This window comes from Carassius carassius, chromosome 16 (assembly GCF_963082965.1).
Source record: "Carassius carassius chromosome 16, fCarCar2.1, whole genome shotgun sequence".
Taxonomy (NCBI): Eukaryota; Metazoa; Chordata; class Actinopteri; order Cypriniformes; family Cyprinidae; genus Carassius; species Carassius carassius.
In genome coordinates, this window is record NC_081770.1 from 25,664,743 (window position 1) to 25,679,149 (window position 14,407).

Below are 14,407 nucleotides of genomic sequence, written 5' to 3' on the forward strand. Positions count from 1 at the left end.
TCAGTGTACGGAAAGGACACCCGTCTTCCTTCACTTCGCTTGGTTCGGATCTGGCGATGGAATATGCGGCCTAGCTAGTGATGTCGTCGTTGCGACTACTTCAATAAGTATACCTTCGGCTCTCCCACCACACTATATTAGGGGTAGGGCCACCCTCCTCCTCCTGGAGAGATCTACACAACGCCAGGTCAATATACAGGGCACTTTCGACTGGCTCTTAGTACTCACATCAATGCCACTTCCAATCCCCTTTTTCACGTCGTCTCAGTTCGCCGTATAATCTGTTCACTTCTCAACCTTTAAGGTTCGCGATGTCTTCACAATCATACAATTCCAGCCTGAGGGAGAGAGAGAGTTAGACAGCTACCAGCAGCGTACCAAGACGGGCACAACCCAGTGCTTCACACACACCAAAGAGAGCCTCCCAGACTGTGAAATAACTTGGCCTTAAGTACTGCCTTGTCCAGCGTATCCTCCAATCACCAACCGCTGTCCCTAACTAGGCACAGGTGCATCGAATTCCCTGATTTTCCTTCTTACGGCGCTACCGGAAGTTCCGGTGTTCTGTTTTTCCGGTCCGGGCGGAAACACTTCCGGGCGGAACCAAACTTCCCGAATTTTGGTTCCGCCCCTAAAGATCGTCACCTTGTGACATCCTCCCCCGCCAATCCGTTCTAGTCCCTAGAACGTCCTCGGGCTGTCCACTCCCCATAGCGGGCAGGGGGTCGGCCTCGGTTCTCTCGCTGGGATCGTCTCACTGGTGAATCGGGCTCAGCTTGTTCAGGGGCTGCTTCTGGTTCTCTCGGGGCGATCGGGGGTGGTGCCACCACGGGTCTCCCTGGTACCACAGCCCAACCTTCAATCCAGGGGGCCGCTGGTACAGGTTCCGTGGGGACTTCTTCCACGGCTTCAGGGTAGTTAGGGCATGGGCGAATCATGTTCCGGTGCACCACACGGTCGGGGCCTGACTTCCCTTCTGGCCGGATGGTATAGACCGGCTGCCCCGGCCTCTGCTGCCGGCAGACTACATAAGGGGTGGCCTCCCAACGGTCACTCAGTTTCCCCTTCCCCTGCCGCCGATTATCTCTCACCAACACCCTCTCTCCTGGCAGTAGAGGGGCTTCTCTAGCAGTCCGATCATACAACCGCTTACTTTTCTCTCCTGCCGTCTGTATCCTTTTCGACACCTGCTCGTAGGCGAAATGCAAGCGCTGGTGATGGCGCCCCACCCACTCCGTTACACTTGCTTCCTCTTGGTCGGCTATCACTCCTAGGACCAGGTCAGTAGGCATTCGTATGTGTCTGCCAAACATCAGGTAAGTGGGAGCGTAACCCGTAGTACTATGTATACTGTTGTTATAGGCCTGTAGGAGGTTTGGCAAGGCACTCACCCAATCGTCCTGCCGTTGTTGGTCCAAGGTCCCCAGCAGCCCCAATAGGGTCTGATTGAATCTCTCACAGCCGCCGTTCCCCTGAGGATGATACGAAGTGGTGTGAGTTTTCGTGCAACCGTACAACTGGCATAGTTCTCTAATTACCCTGGACTCAAAGTTGGCTCCTTGATCGGAGTGCAGAAACTCCGGGCATCCGAACGTCTGGAAGACGGCCCGCCATAAAACTGTAGCGGTGGTGGTTGCAGTCTGGTCGAGGGTGGGGATAGCCCAAGCGTACTTTGTGAACAAATCCGTTATTACCAAGATGTTCTGGTAGCGATCTCGTGGTCGGCCCAGTGTCAAGAAGTCCATAGCCATGATATGAAGGGGGGCCTTCGCATGGATGGGTACCATTGGCGCTCGGACCTCCCGTCTGGACTTAAACAATATGCATCTCGGGCAAGCTTGAATTAGGGCGTGCACCGATGCCTCTAGCCCGGGCCAAAAGAAGAATCTCCTAAGCAGGGACACGGTCCTCTCCTGTCCCTGATGCCCCAACTGGTTGTGGTACGCCGAAACTAAAGCCGTTACCTCATCTGCGGGTACCACGATCTGGCGTACTTCTTCGCCCAACTTCGGGTCACTGACCCTTCTGCACAAAACGCCATCTCTCAGCTCCAGCCTGTCCCATTGCCCCAGCAGCCTCCTCCCAGTATCCGTCTGGGCTAACCTCTCCGCTGGCGTCAGCCGTCGGCCCTGTTCCAGCCATTCTCTTACCAGCCGCACATCTTGATCCCTGGCCTGTCCCTCCCTCCACCGACGGGGATCCCATCCCCAGTTCTCAGGCACGGCCTCTTGTCTGCTGCCTGGTGCCTCTACTGCTCCTACCATATAGCCCTCCTCCGGGCTGGCCCCTCCGGGGCTTTCCGCTTCGGGCAGCCTTGAGAGGACGTCCGCGTTCATGTGTTCACGCCCTGGTCGGTACTGTAGTTGATAGTCAAAGTTGGCCAGTTGGGCCACCCACCGCTGCTCCACGGCTCCCAGCTTCGCCGTCTGTAAGTGTACTAATGGGTTATTGTCTGTAATGATCGTCACCTTGGCACCCCAGAGGTAGTCTTTAAATTTCTCACTTAGGGCCCACTTCAACGCCAGCAGCTCCAATTTGAAAGAACTATAGTTCGCATCGTTCCTCTCGGCTGGGTGGAGGCTCCGGCTGGCGTACGCGATGACCCTCTCAACTCCGTCCTGCCGTTGAGCCAACACCGCTCCCAGCCCGAGATTGCTGGCATCTGTATACAAAAGGAATGGTTTTGTGAAATCTGCGTATGCCAAGATAGGGGCCTGTAGCAGCTCCTGCTTCAATGTCTGGAACGCCGACTCACAATTTGCATCCCAGTCTACGTTGGGCGACCCCCGGCCCCGGTTACGACCTGTGCCAACCAGCAACTGATTAAGGGGTTTAGCAATTTTTGAAAAGTCCTTTATGAAACGCCTATAGTATCCCACAAATCCTAAAAAGGATCGCACTTGCCTCACTGTCCTCGGGGCCTTCCAGTCCTTCACGGCCGATACCTTTCCAGGATCTACGGACACTCCAGCCGCACTGACCACGTGGCCCAGAAAGTTGACTTCTCTCCGTAGTAAGTGACACTTATTGGGCTGTAGTTTCAATCCGTACTTCTCCATGGCCCGAAAGACTTCCTCGAGGTGCCTCAGGTGTGAATCAAAATCTGGGGAGTAGACAATCACATCATCCAGGTAAACTAATACTGACTCCATTAACTGACCTCCCAAGCACCGCTGCATCAGCCGCTGGAAGGTGGCCGGAGCGTTACAGAGCCCGAAAGGCATCCGGTCCCATTCAAATAGTCCAAACGGGGTTGTAAAGGCAGTCTTCTCCCGGTCTGCTTCGGCCACCTGCACCTGCCAGTAGCCACTGGCCAAATCTAGGGTAGAGTACCATGCCGACTGCGTGAGGCTGGCAAGCGAATCTTCGATCCGTGGCAAAGGGAAAGCGTCTTTCTTAGTCACGAGGTTCAGCTTACGGTAGTCCACGCAGAATCTCCAAGCCCCCGTCTTCTTTTGCACCAGCACTATGGGGGCCGCCCACGGGCTGCTGCTTTCCCTAACAACTCCTTGCTTCAGCATGCCTTGCAGGAGTGTACGTACCTCGGTATACAAAGTGGGCGGAATTGGGCGATACCTCTCCCGGCTGGGCCCTGCATCCCCGGTAGGTATATGATGTTGTACCACCTGGGTGCATCCGTAGTCTTCATCGTGGGTGGCGAACACATGCTGCCATCTCCGAAGGAGGGCCTGTAACTTCTGTGTCTGTGCCTGCTCTAAATCCTCCCCTTGTAACGACTCACCCGCCAGGTGGCTCGGCACACTCCTCTCCATACCACCCCATGGGGTGTCTACTTGTGTCAGGGCCACCTCGATGACAGTGGGGCACACCTGACGAAAACTAATATCCCTCTCTTCCCTTACTTGGTGGGATGTAACCGTTGTCAGACGGGCTAATCGTTGGTGCCGATGTAGTTGCACCGCGTATGGATGTACATTCCGTATCCTCACGGGGACTCTCCCCCGCCGGACCGTCGATAGTCCTCGTGCCACTTCCACTTGTGGACAATCCACATGGGGCTCCACCAGCACCCACTCTTCTGGGCCCGCTCTTCGGGGCGGTACTCGCGCCCACACAACAGCCTCACTTTTTGCGGGGACAGACAAAGCAAAACGACACATCACTCTTCCTACCTCTTCCTGTTCCCTGCGGACTTGGCTCATTTGCACCCTTCGACAGTCAGCTACCACACACTCCCACTTGGGCCTCTCTGCAGGTGGTATCTTCGATACGGGCCTAGCCCGAAATAGCTCTTCCCAGCAATCAGCGAGGACATTCATGCCCAACAGGGCTCGATGTGCACCCAGACAATGGTCTTGCACGATAATCACACCTTTCTGGGGGACCATCACTCCGTGAACCTCTAGGTCCGTCAATCGGTAGCCAATATATGGGATGTCGAGGCCGTTTGCGCCCTTCAGAGTAAGCCAGGGGGCCTCCGCCCCTGGTGCCCCTTGTTTCCCAAACACTTCTTCGGATAAACTCTCAGCAAACAACGTCACTTGGGAGCCTGTGTCTACCAGGCATTGAATCTCCTTGCCGCACACTCTCACCTTCGCCACGGGGCTACGCCCAATCATCTGGCTCCTAGAGCCATATCCTCTTCCAGGGTCTTCTCGAGGGGTCCCGGCCACACGACCCACAGTGGCCGGCCGACCTAAAAACCCCCTTCTGACGCCCTGCGGGGCCCACACTGGCGGCTATAGTGACCTGGTTTGCCACAGCGGTTGCAGATGGGTCGCCCTTGCTCGTCCCATTCGAAACGGGGCCGGTTAAAGTGGTTCGGGCGCCTGAACGGCTCTCGGCCTCCCTCTGAGTACACTCGGTCTCGGGGCGCCGGCCGTGGTTCCTCCCGCGCCCGTCCTTGGCGCAATTCTCCTACGAGGGCTTTAGACAGTTCAGACATCTGATCGCGGACATCTTTCAAAAGTTCAGCCTTCAGTGCTTGCTTCCAGTCAGGGCCTCCGGGTTGTGCTGGTGCTACTTCACTGACAACCGCACACACTGGGGAACCACTCACCTCAGTCTCATCACCTTCCAGGGCCAGTGCCTCTTTCTTCAGATCTTCGAACGTAAGACCCGGGTCCCTTCGAAACTGGATACGTAGGCTCTGTCTCACCGGACCCTCCTTCAACCCCAGAAGAAACTGGTCCCGCAATAGAGTCTCTCCATCTCCCAACCCGTGGTCCCGACGGGTCTGTAGTCGGGCGAATTGCTCTCGCAACCTCAGGGCGAAAGCTCTAATCGGTTGGCGGGGGCCCTGCTTACAATTGAAGAACTGGGAGCGAAGGGCAGCTACGGGGGTGTGGTCACCATACTGTTCAGTGAGGAACTGGAACACGGTTTGGGCGTTGGCTCTAACGGCTTCGGGGGCGGCATGCACCTCTCGCCGCGCTTCTCCATCCAGGGAGTTTAACACAAACTGAAGCCGCTGGGCTGCACTAAGGCCCTGTAGGTCGGCCAAGTACTCTAGTTGAGCCTTCCATTCAGACAATCGTACCTCGGATTCTGTCCCCCCATATTTTTGAATCCAGGGGCTCCCCATAAAAACGGGCATGGCACGGGGTTGGGCTGAAAGCCCCGCGTTGTCGGTCATTGGATGACCTTGGTTACTCAACTCGAGGTGGAAACCCTGCCGACTACGCCAAATCTGTCACACCCAGGGGCTGGCTATGCTTTAACTAAGCCACACCCCTTCTCAACTTCCACCTCGAGGAGGTCCCCAAACCCGACCCAATGGCCAAGCAACACGAGAACAAGTAAGTGATAAAACAATCTTTATTTAAATATTTAAAAATAGCTTAGGGAATAGGGAAAGGGCAATTAAAACTAAACTCTGACTCGGCCCTCCAGATGGGCTATGGCCGGGAAGAGGTCAGGGAGCAAGGGGGCCACGGGGATCCGGGGCGTGGGGCTCGGGCCCCGGCCTGAGTCTTAGGTATCCGTAGCGCCCTCCTTCTTCCTCCTCTTCGCTGAATACAGCTCACGGTAAGTACTGGTTCACTCAGTTCGTTCTCGAGGTGCCCACTCTCTTTCTCTTCCTCCACAGGCAACGGCTCTTCGCTGATTACAGCTCACAGTAAGTACTGATTCACCCAGTTCGTTCCTTGGGTGCTCACGCTCTTTCTCTTTCTCCACAGGCAACGGCTGGGACACACAGGCACAGTTAGTTCAGCTTGGTTTTGCTCTCACCTCTTCGCTGATTACAGCTCACAGTAAGTACTGGTTCACACAGTTCGTTCCTTGGGTGCTCACTCGCTTTCTCTTTCTCCACAGGCAGCGGCTGGGACACACAGGCACAGTTAGTTCAGCTTGGTTTTGCTCTCACCTCTTCGCTGATTACAGCTCACAGTAAGTACTGGTTCACACAGTTCGTTCCTTGGGTGCTCACTCGCTTTCTCTTTCTCCACAGGCAGCGGCGTAAGTACAGGTTCCCTCAGTCTCTCCTCGTGTTACCCACTCTCTCTCCTTTTCTCTCCACAGGTATCAACTTGGGCACAATAGCACAGTTAGTTTGCTTTGAATGGCTCTCACCTCTGGGCTGGACACAGCGTACTGTAAGTACAGGGTTCGCTCTATTCCTCCTCGTGTTATTCACTCTCTCTCTCCTTTCCTCTCCACAGGTATCAACTTGGGCACAATAGCACAGTTAGTTTGCTTTGAATGGCTCTCACCTCTGGGCTGGACACAGCGTACTGTAAGTACAGGGTTCGCTCTATTCCTCCTCGTGTTATTCACTCTCTCTCCTTTTCTCTCCACAGGTATCAACTTGGGCACAATAGCACAGTTAGTTTGCTTTGAATGGCTCTCACCTCTGGGCTGGACACAGCGTACTGTAAGTACAGGGTTCGCTCTATTCCTCCTCGTGTTATTCCCTCTCTCTCCTTTTCTCTCCACAGATATCAACTTGGGCACAATAGCACCGTTAGTTTGCTTTGAATGGCTCTCACCTCTGGGCTGAACACAGCGCACTGTAAGTACAGGTTTCCTCTGTTTCTCCTTGTGTTACTCACTCTCTTTCCTTTCCTCTCCACAGGTATCAACTTAGACACAAAACACAGTTACTCTGCTTTGGATGGCTTTCACCTCTGGGCTGGACACAGCGTACCGTGCTATCTCCGGAGATCTGAAGCACGCTCACAACATATACTGTACTGAACTAGGCCAGGACCAGCAATCTCCTTGTCCTCCCACGCCGAAGTGCGTGAAGGCGGGGGTTTATCTGACAGGACACACGGCAATACACAGCAGCCCACAGCAATATACAACACCACGTCAAAATTATAGGTTTTCACAGCACGAAGACTCACCCACCACACTCAGTGTACGGAAAGGACACCCGTCTTCCTTCACTTCGCTTGGTTCGGATCTGGCGATGGAATATGCGGCCTAGCTAGTGATGTCGTCGTTGCGACTACTTCAATAAGTATACCTTCGGCTCTCCCACCACACTATATTAGGGGTAGGGCCACCCTCCTCCTCCTGGAGAGATCTACACAACGCCAGGTCAATATACAGGGCACTTTCGACTGGCTCTTAGTACTCACATCAATGCCACTTCCAATCCCCTTTTTCACGTCGTCTCAGTTCGCCGTATAATCTGTTCACTTCTCAACCTTTAAGGTTCGCGATGTCTTCACAATCATACAATTCCAGCCTGAGGGAGAGAGAGAGTTAGACAGCTACCAGCAGCGTACCAAGACGGGCACAACCCAGTGCTTCACACACACCAAAGAGAGCCTCCCAGACTGTGAAATAACTTGGCCTTAAGTACTGCCTTGTCCAGCGTATCCTCCAATCACCAACCGCTGTCCCTAACTAGGCACAGGTGCATCGAATTCCCTGATTTTCCTTCTTACGGCGCTACCGGAAGTTCCGGTGTTCTGTTTTTCCGGTCCGGGCGGAAACACTTCCGGGCGGAACCAAACTTCCCGAATTTTGGTTCCGCCCCTAAAGATCGTCACCTTGTGACAGGTACATGCGATGTACTGTTGATTTACCGATTTACATGCGATGTACTGTAGTGTTGATTTCACTTACGTCTGATGTCATTACGTAGCACACGTGACATACTGATGTGGAAGCGTGTTCGATACTTTGTTATTTGAAGAAGAAAAAAAAAGAGAATTTAATCTTGATTTAAGACATATGCAATATATTAAAATAAAACATATAGATAATATTAGGGCACCATGATGAACAGGTATGTTTGCGTTCTGAACGCTATGTGGACAAACACATCTTCCTCTATTTTTGTTTGTTTCCGTTGTGTTGTGGTTTAACGAAACTAGAATTAAAAGGGAACCTTTTAGTTTAAATTAAAACCTTTAGCACCATTAACACATTAGAAATGAAGTGGTTGATTAATGATTATCAGGTTTATCTATGTGGGAATAGCTAACATTTATATTTAGTAATTTCTCATTAGCATTAGCAGTTAGCATTGTCTCTGGAGTGTTATCTTTGTATTAGCTCATCGCGTTTGCGTTATGTGTAAATAAAACCCAGTCGAGTCTTTTACAGGATCTTGTTTCTGTTTGTTCCTACAGTTGCAGCTTCATCTGTGTATTTGCAGTGCTGATAAATAAAGGTAAGCCTCTGAACAACATTTTTTTTTCACTTACTTTCACTTTACAGGAGCAGTAAGTGATTTCTGAGAAAAATTGCTGATACTTGCACAGTAATTGCCTCTCAAACACAGCCCTCCCTTCGCTATACTGCCCCTAAATTCAACAAACATCGTTTTACTACAAAGCTGCTTTGAAACGATGTGTAATGTGGATGTTATAGGCTACAAATAAATAACTTGACTTGAATGAACCAAGGTGAAGATTCCTTACTATTAGAGACGCCAAACAAGGTCCCAGAGGAGCGCAGTCGTATACATGTTCTGTTCTACAAATGTCATGCTTATTCATATTCTCTCTCCTCCCCATCATGAATATAAACACCCGTTATTGCTGATTATTATTATTAGTATTATTATTACTATTATTATTTTTGAGACTCACAGCAGACAGATAGCAAATATTCTCAAAAATGTTTTGTTTTGGTGTTGATTGTATTTATCAGTGGTATTTCTCAGAATCACTGACTGCACTTACTACAAATGAATGCCACAGGCTTTCTTTTCTAAAGTCTCTCTCGTTTCAGTGTCTCTGCAGGTCACAGTAGAGGGTTTCATCAGTGGTTCTGTTGTCCTGCCGTGTTCTTCAGCTGAACATGATCTTAAACTTCAAGAGGTTGATGTGAGCTGGAGGCACAATGGCAGCAAAAATGTTTGTGATTTTATTCCACACAGTAATTCAATAGAAGAACAGGACCCACGATACAAGAACAGAACCAAAACTTTCCCTGAAGGGTATGTGAGAGGAAACTTCTCCATCAAACTCTCTGGCCTCTCTCACGCTGATGCAGGAAGATACATCTGTCTCATCACACCCTCAGATGAACAGGAGACCGTAGAGCTGATCATCAACGGTGAGTGAAACTGTCTGTTTTTAATCTAAATGAAGCTCTATGTATTGAAATTTATTAGGTAGGTGTATGATTGATGTTCCAGTCTTAATGGGGTCATATGATGTGATTTAAATTGTTCTTTTCTCTTTGGAGTGTTACAAGCTCTTGGTGCATAAAGAAGTTAAGAGTAAACCACTCCACCTAAAACGGATTGTTCTATACTCAATACCACGACTGAGGTGCTCTTGAGCAAGGCACTGAACCCCCAACTGCTCCCCGGGTGCCGCAGCATAAATGATGCCCACTGCTCCGGGTGTGTGATCACTGCTGTGTGTGTGCACTTTGGATGGGTTAAATGCAGAGGACGAATTCTGAGTATGGGTCATCATACTTGGCTGAATGTCACGTCACTTTCACTTTCAAAAGAGAACCATTGATGGGATGTGCAGCAGCAGAGCAGCTGGACTGAGTCTCGTGCTGCTGGCATGGGAGACATCACTGTATGATAAGGGACATAACATTTCCTTCACACGCTTAAGGTATTCGGCCAATCACAATGCACTGGATAGATGGCCAATCAGAGCACATCTCGCTTTTTCAGAACGATGAGCTTTGTAAAAATCCACGCATTTTAGTAAGGCAAGGCATAGAGGATAATGTGTGGAAAATGGGTTTTCTGAATCTTAAACCGCATAAACCCATTTAAATTACACGAAATACACAAAATAATGTTCCTTTTAGCAGCATCATATGACCCTTTTAAAACTGCTGTAGAAAAAATAATAGTGATCTGTTCAATAATAATAGTGATCTTCATCAAACTGTAGTAATATTGTTTTCTCTCAGACTTTTTTGTTGCAGAACCAACAACAGAAAAAGGAAACAAAACCACTGATCAAGAAAACCAAGAAGAAACCAGACCAGACAGTGTCGAGAAATCATGGCTTTGGATCCTGGTTGTCACTCTATTAATACTGGTTATACTAATCATTGTAATTATCTTCAGAAAAAAGATCCCAAGCTGCCGTATGTCAGGTGAACACGGCATGGGTTCAGACGCTCGTGAGGATGTGATTCCTGGATCATGTTATAAATCAGTAAGTGCTGATGATTGTGATGAAAGAGCTAAAGCAGGTGAATGACACAGATGTGCAGCTTGGTGTACTGGCAGCAACTTCATGAGCTTTCTCCTTTAACAGTGAGTCAGAGGATGAGGTTGAAGCTTTCATTGTTTCTGCCGCAGTGAGGGTGTTCATACACACTTTAATGCTACCTAGCAGTCTGGAGTGACTGTCATATATGATTTCAGGCAAATTTCTGATTTAAAAAATATATATATATTGTAAGCTCACAAGGTACTCTGCTCACTAAGTCACTATGGAGAGGCTATAATAATTGTTTTAAAGTCTGCTGGGATGGATTTTGTTGGGAAACAGAATACTGAACCATTATTTTTCTGTGTGTGTTTCATATCTGTAAATTAAGTCAATAAGGTCAAGCGATTACATATGCAGATAGTGTCATACTACCCTGAAGCAACAAATTAACCTTGAATCGAAAAGAGTTTTCTAACAACAAAACCGCACCCATAGTAAAACACAAATCTATATTGTTTGGCTTCCTAGAAATATGCTTCATTTGCATAAAATCTAATTTTACAAGGTTCACTAATCAATGTTTATTTTGGTAATATTGCCAGTGCTATGCTTACTCTTGTTGAGTACTTTTACACTGGTACTTTCATTCATTATTTATTTATAGATTAATTTTTTTTTATGTTAATATGTCATAAGTGTCATTCGCACTGATAAAGGATCACCTGTAGGCTCTTTCCCCACATTAAAAAATATATAATGCTTTGGTAAATCATAATTATGAGATAAAAAAAGTAAGATATAATTATAAGGTAAAATGTAATTTATAGTAAACATTGACATAAAAATAGAAATTGAGCTATAAGAATGGACAAAGTCCTATTACTGAAAAAACTGCACTGTCATTGTTTAATATTTTTGTCAATTTTGACTTGTACATCATACGTTTGATCTTTTTATGTCATGATTTCAACTTTGTCATTATTGTGATGTTATAGCTTGTCATTTTTTTTTTTTTTTTTTACGTATTGTGTAAATGTGCGTCTGTAGCTCAGCGATGGCGCTCAAACCATTAGACATAATAACAAAGCCAAAGCACAACACACATAATTAACAAAACTTAATGTTCCTCCGCAAGTGCTATGCTGGAAATTCGTATCAAAGGTTACATATTGCAGCTTTATTAACTAGTTTTATATTTTGTACTGTTTTATTTATTTTTATCACTTACGTAAAGTGCTTTTGAATACCAGTGTATATGAAATGTGCTATATCAATACATTTGACTTGCCTCTCCACTTTGGAAAGTTGCTTTCAGCTGAATTTTTACAGCTTTCTGATGCAAAATACACTTGTGCTGTTTTAGCCTTGCCTTATGCACACAATTCTTATTGTATACAGATGAGATCTTGAAACATGGAAATGAGAACATTTTTGCCTGAAGTGAATGAAAATTATCCTGTCAATATATCACTGCCTTAACGATTCTGTACTGCAAGTGTTTGTGCTTTTTATTTAGACATATTTTGCATTGGACCATATGTTAGTGAACATAATATTCATACTGAAATACTTTATAAATTAATTTTAAATAAATAAAAAAAAAAAAAAAATTTGTTAATATCAACTTCAATATTCTCAGGTATTTACATACTATAGCGTTGTTTCATTTTTTACTGATGTAAACTTTAAGACTAAATAAAATGTTTAAATGAAATGGCATCTGTCAGTATTTTGTATCTTTTTTTTCTGTTACACTTTTTAATAAAATATATTACATTTATTTATTTAGTATTTACTGCATGCAAAGCAACGTTTCTCATAAATGTCTCCAAACAATTCCATTGAGTTTACTTCTTGTTCATATGACTGCCACATGGTTTCTGGTCAACCATGTGGATAAGCTGAAACAATTGTTGTTTATTGTTTTTTAAACAAATGTTTATTGTTTATTCTTAACAATCACATTACAATGTGGATGTTATTATATTTAAAAAGAACTGATCATGACAACAGCTTTATTGATATTTCATTTGAGGAAGCCAGTATTGTCTACTGTTTCTAGGTTTACTGCCATCCTCATAGAACTTCCTTTTAAGGATGTCACAGGTTTTCAAAAAGATTGAGGTCAGAGAATGATGGTGACCTCACCATGATTTTTTTCTATTTCTTTTTAGGCCTATAGCAACCAGGGAGTCAATAAATATTTTTTGCAGCATTTGATGGTACATTGACCTTCGTGAAAATCATTGTCTTTTTGAAGGCAAAATTAAAATGGTCAGTTATGAAAATATCTAGTATATCTAATATCTAGATCATTTTGACCCCCTCAGAGACTAAATAGACTTTCATCTCACTTCTCAATATTGAAGCAATATTGAAGGACCTGAAATGCACTTTTATCCACAGCTGTCAACTTCTGGTGGATCCTGCATCAAGAGGTTCTTGTGACTCCAGACACCTGCAGCTTCAAAAACCTGTTTGCTGCTCAACAGTAGCTTATATGTAGCTGCCCTTTCAACACCATTAACCAACATTTTCGATTATGTCAGACCAAGTTCTTCTGTGTTGTGTCATCACAAATCGATGAATGAATATTCAATTATTATTATTTTTTTGTGTGTGTGTAAAACAGTAGTTGTTTTCATGCCTATTTGCAATACATTGCACTTGCTTGTCTAGACATTTGTCTGTCCACGAAAACAGTTTTAGAGCTGAGTGTACAGTAACTCCATGCCTTAGTGAATGTGAAACATCAAACATCAGCTGACATGCCATAGCAAACTAAATGACTTGTGTCTATGTATTTGAGAACCAGTCTGAGCACTATGAGAACAAGCTTCAGTGTCATTACATACTTATAATACAGAAACACAATACAACAATGATATAATGCATGCAGTACAAATGTTTTGATTTTTGCATGCAATGTATTTCTTGGAAGAATAATGCAGGTAAAATAATATGGTCGGTGATTTTCTTAGCGAAGAAAATAGTATTAGGCATATTTTCTCTTACATGTTTTCTGGTTTAAAAAAGAAAAATGAAAAAAAAAAATATATATATATATAATAATAATAATAATTGTAGACCATAATACACATACAATACAACAGACTTGCATTCATGATACTTCTTGGATGAATATGTCGACCTGAAGGCAAGTATTGTCATAACATGATAACAATGAATAAGAATAGATAAAAGACCAAAAAGCATTCAGAAGAATCCAACTGAAAAAAAAGCAACAGACAAACACTTGTTTGCTTAACAGTAAGGTTTGAAAGGAGCATTAATGAAAAGGCTGCATGTTTGGGACTTCTGTTTCTGTTTTTCTCTGCATGAATGAGAATATAACTGGAATCTCTGCATTCTTTTCATGTTCTTACACTGACGACAATCAAAACCAATGACATGACAGTGTGTTCACATCATACCAGCCCACTCCCTCCCTACCTCCCTCACTAACTCACTCACTCACTCAGTCACTCGTTCCCTCACTCGCTCGCTCACTCACTCACTCACTCGCTCGCTCACTCGCTCAATCACTCACTCACTCAGTCGATCAGTCACTCTGTCACTCACTAATTCAGCCACTCACTCACTCACTCACTCACTTACTCAGTCACTCACTCACCCACTCACTCACTCAGTCACTCACTCATTTGCTCACTCACTCACTCAGTCGATCAGTCACTCTGTAACTCACTCATTCACTCACTCAGTCGCTCAGTCACTCTGTCACTCATTAATTCAGTCACTCAGTCACTCCGTCACTCACTCACTTACTCAGTCACTCACTCACCCACTCACTCACTCACTCACTCACCCAGTCACTTAATCACTCACTCTCT

At 46.2% G+C, this 14,407-nt stretch overlaps 1 long non-coding RNA gene across 1 annotated transcript in view; it reads right to left on the minus strand.

The window, feature by feature from the left end:
* LOC132160025 (uncharacterized) overlaps window positions 1-10,896 on the minus strand; it is a 60,125-nt gene extending 49,229 nt beyond the window's left edge. Inside the window, exon 1 of the long non-coding RNA XR_009437935.1 lies at window positions 10,733-10,896. This is a non-coding gene — a long non-coding RNA (uncharacterized LOC132160025). The remainder of the gene's footprint in view (window positions 1-10,732) is intronic.
* Between the last annotated feature and the right edge of the window lie 3,511 nt (window positions 10,897-14,407).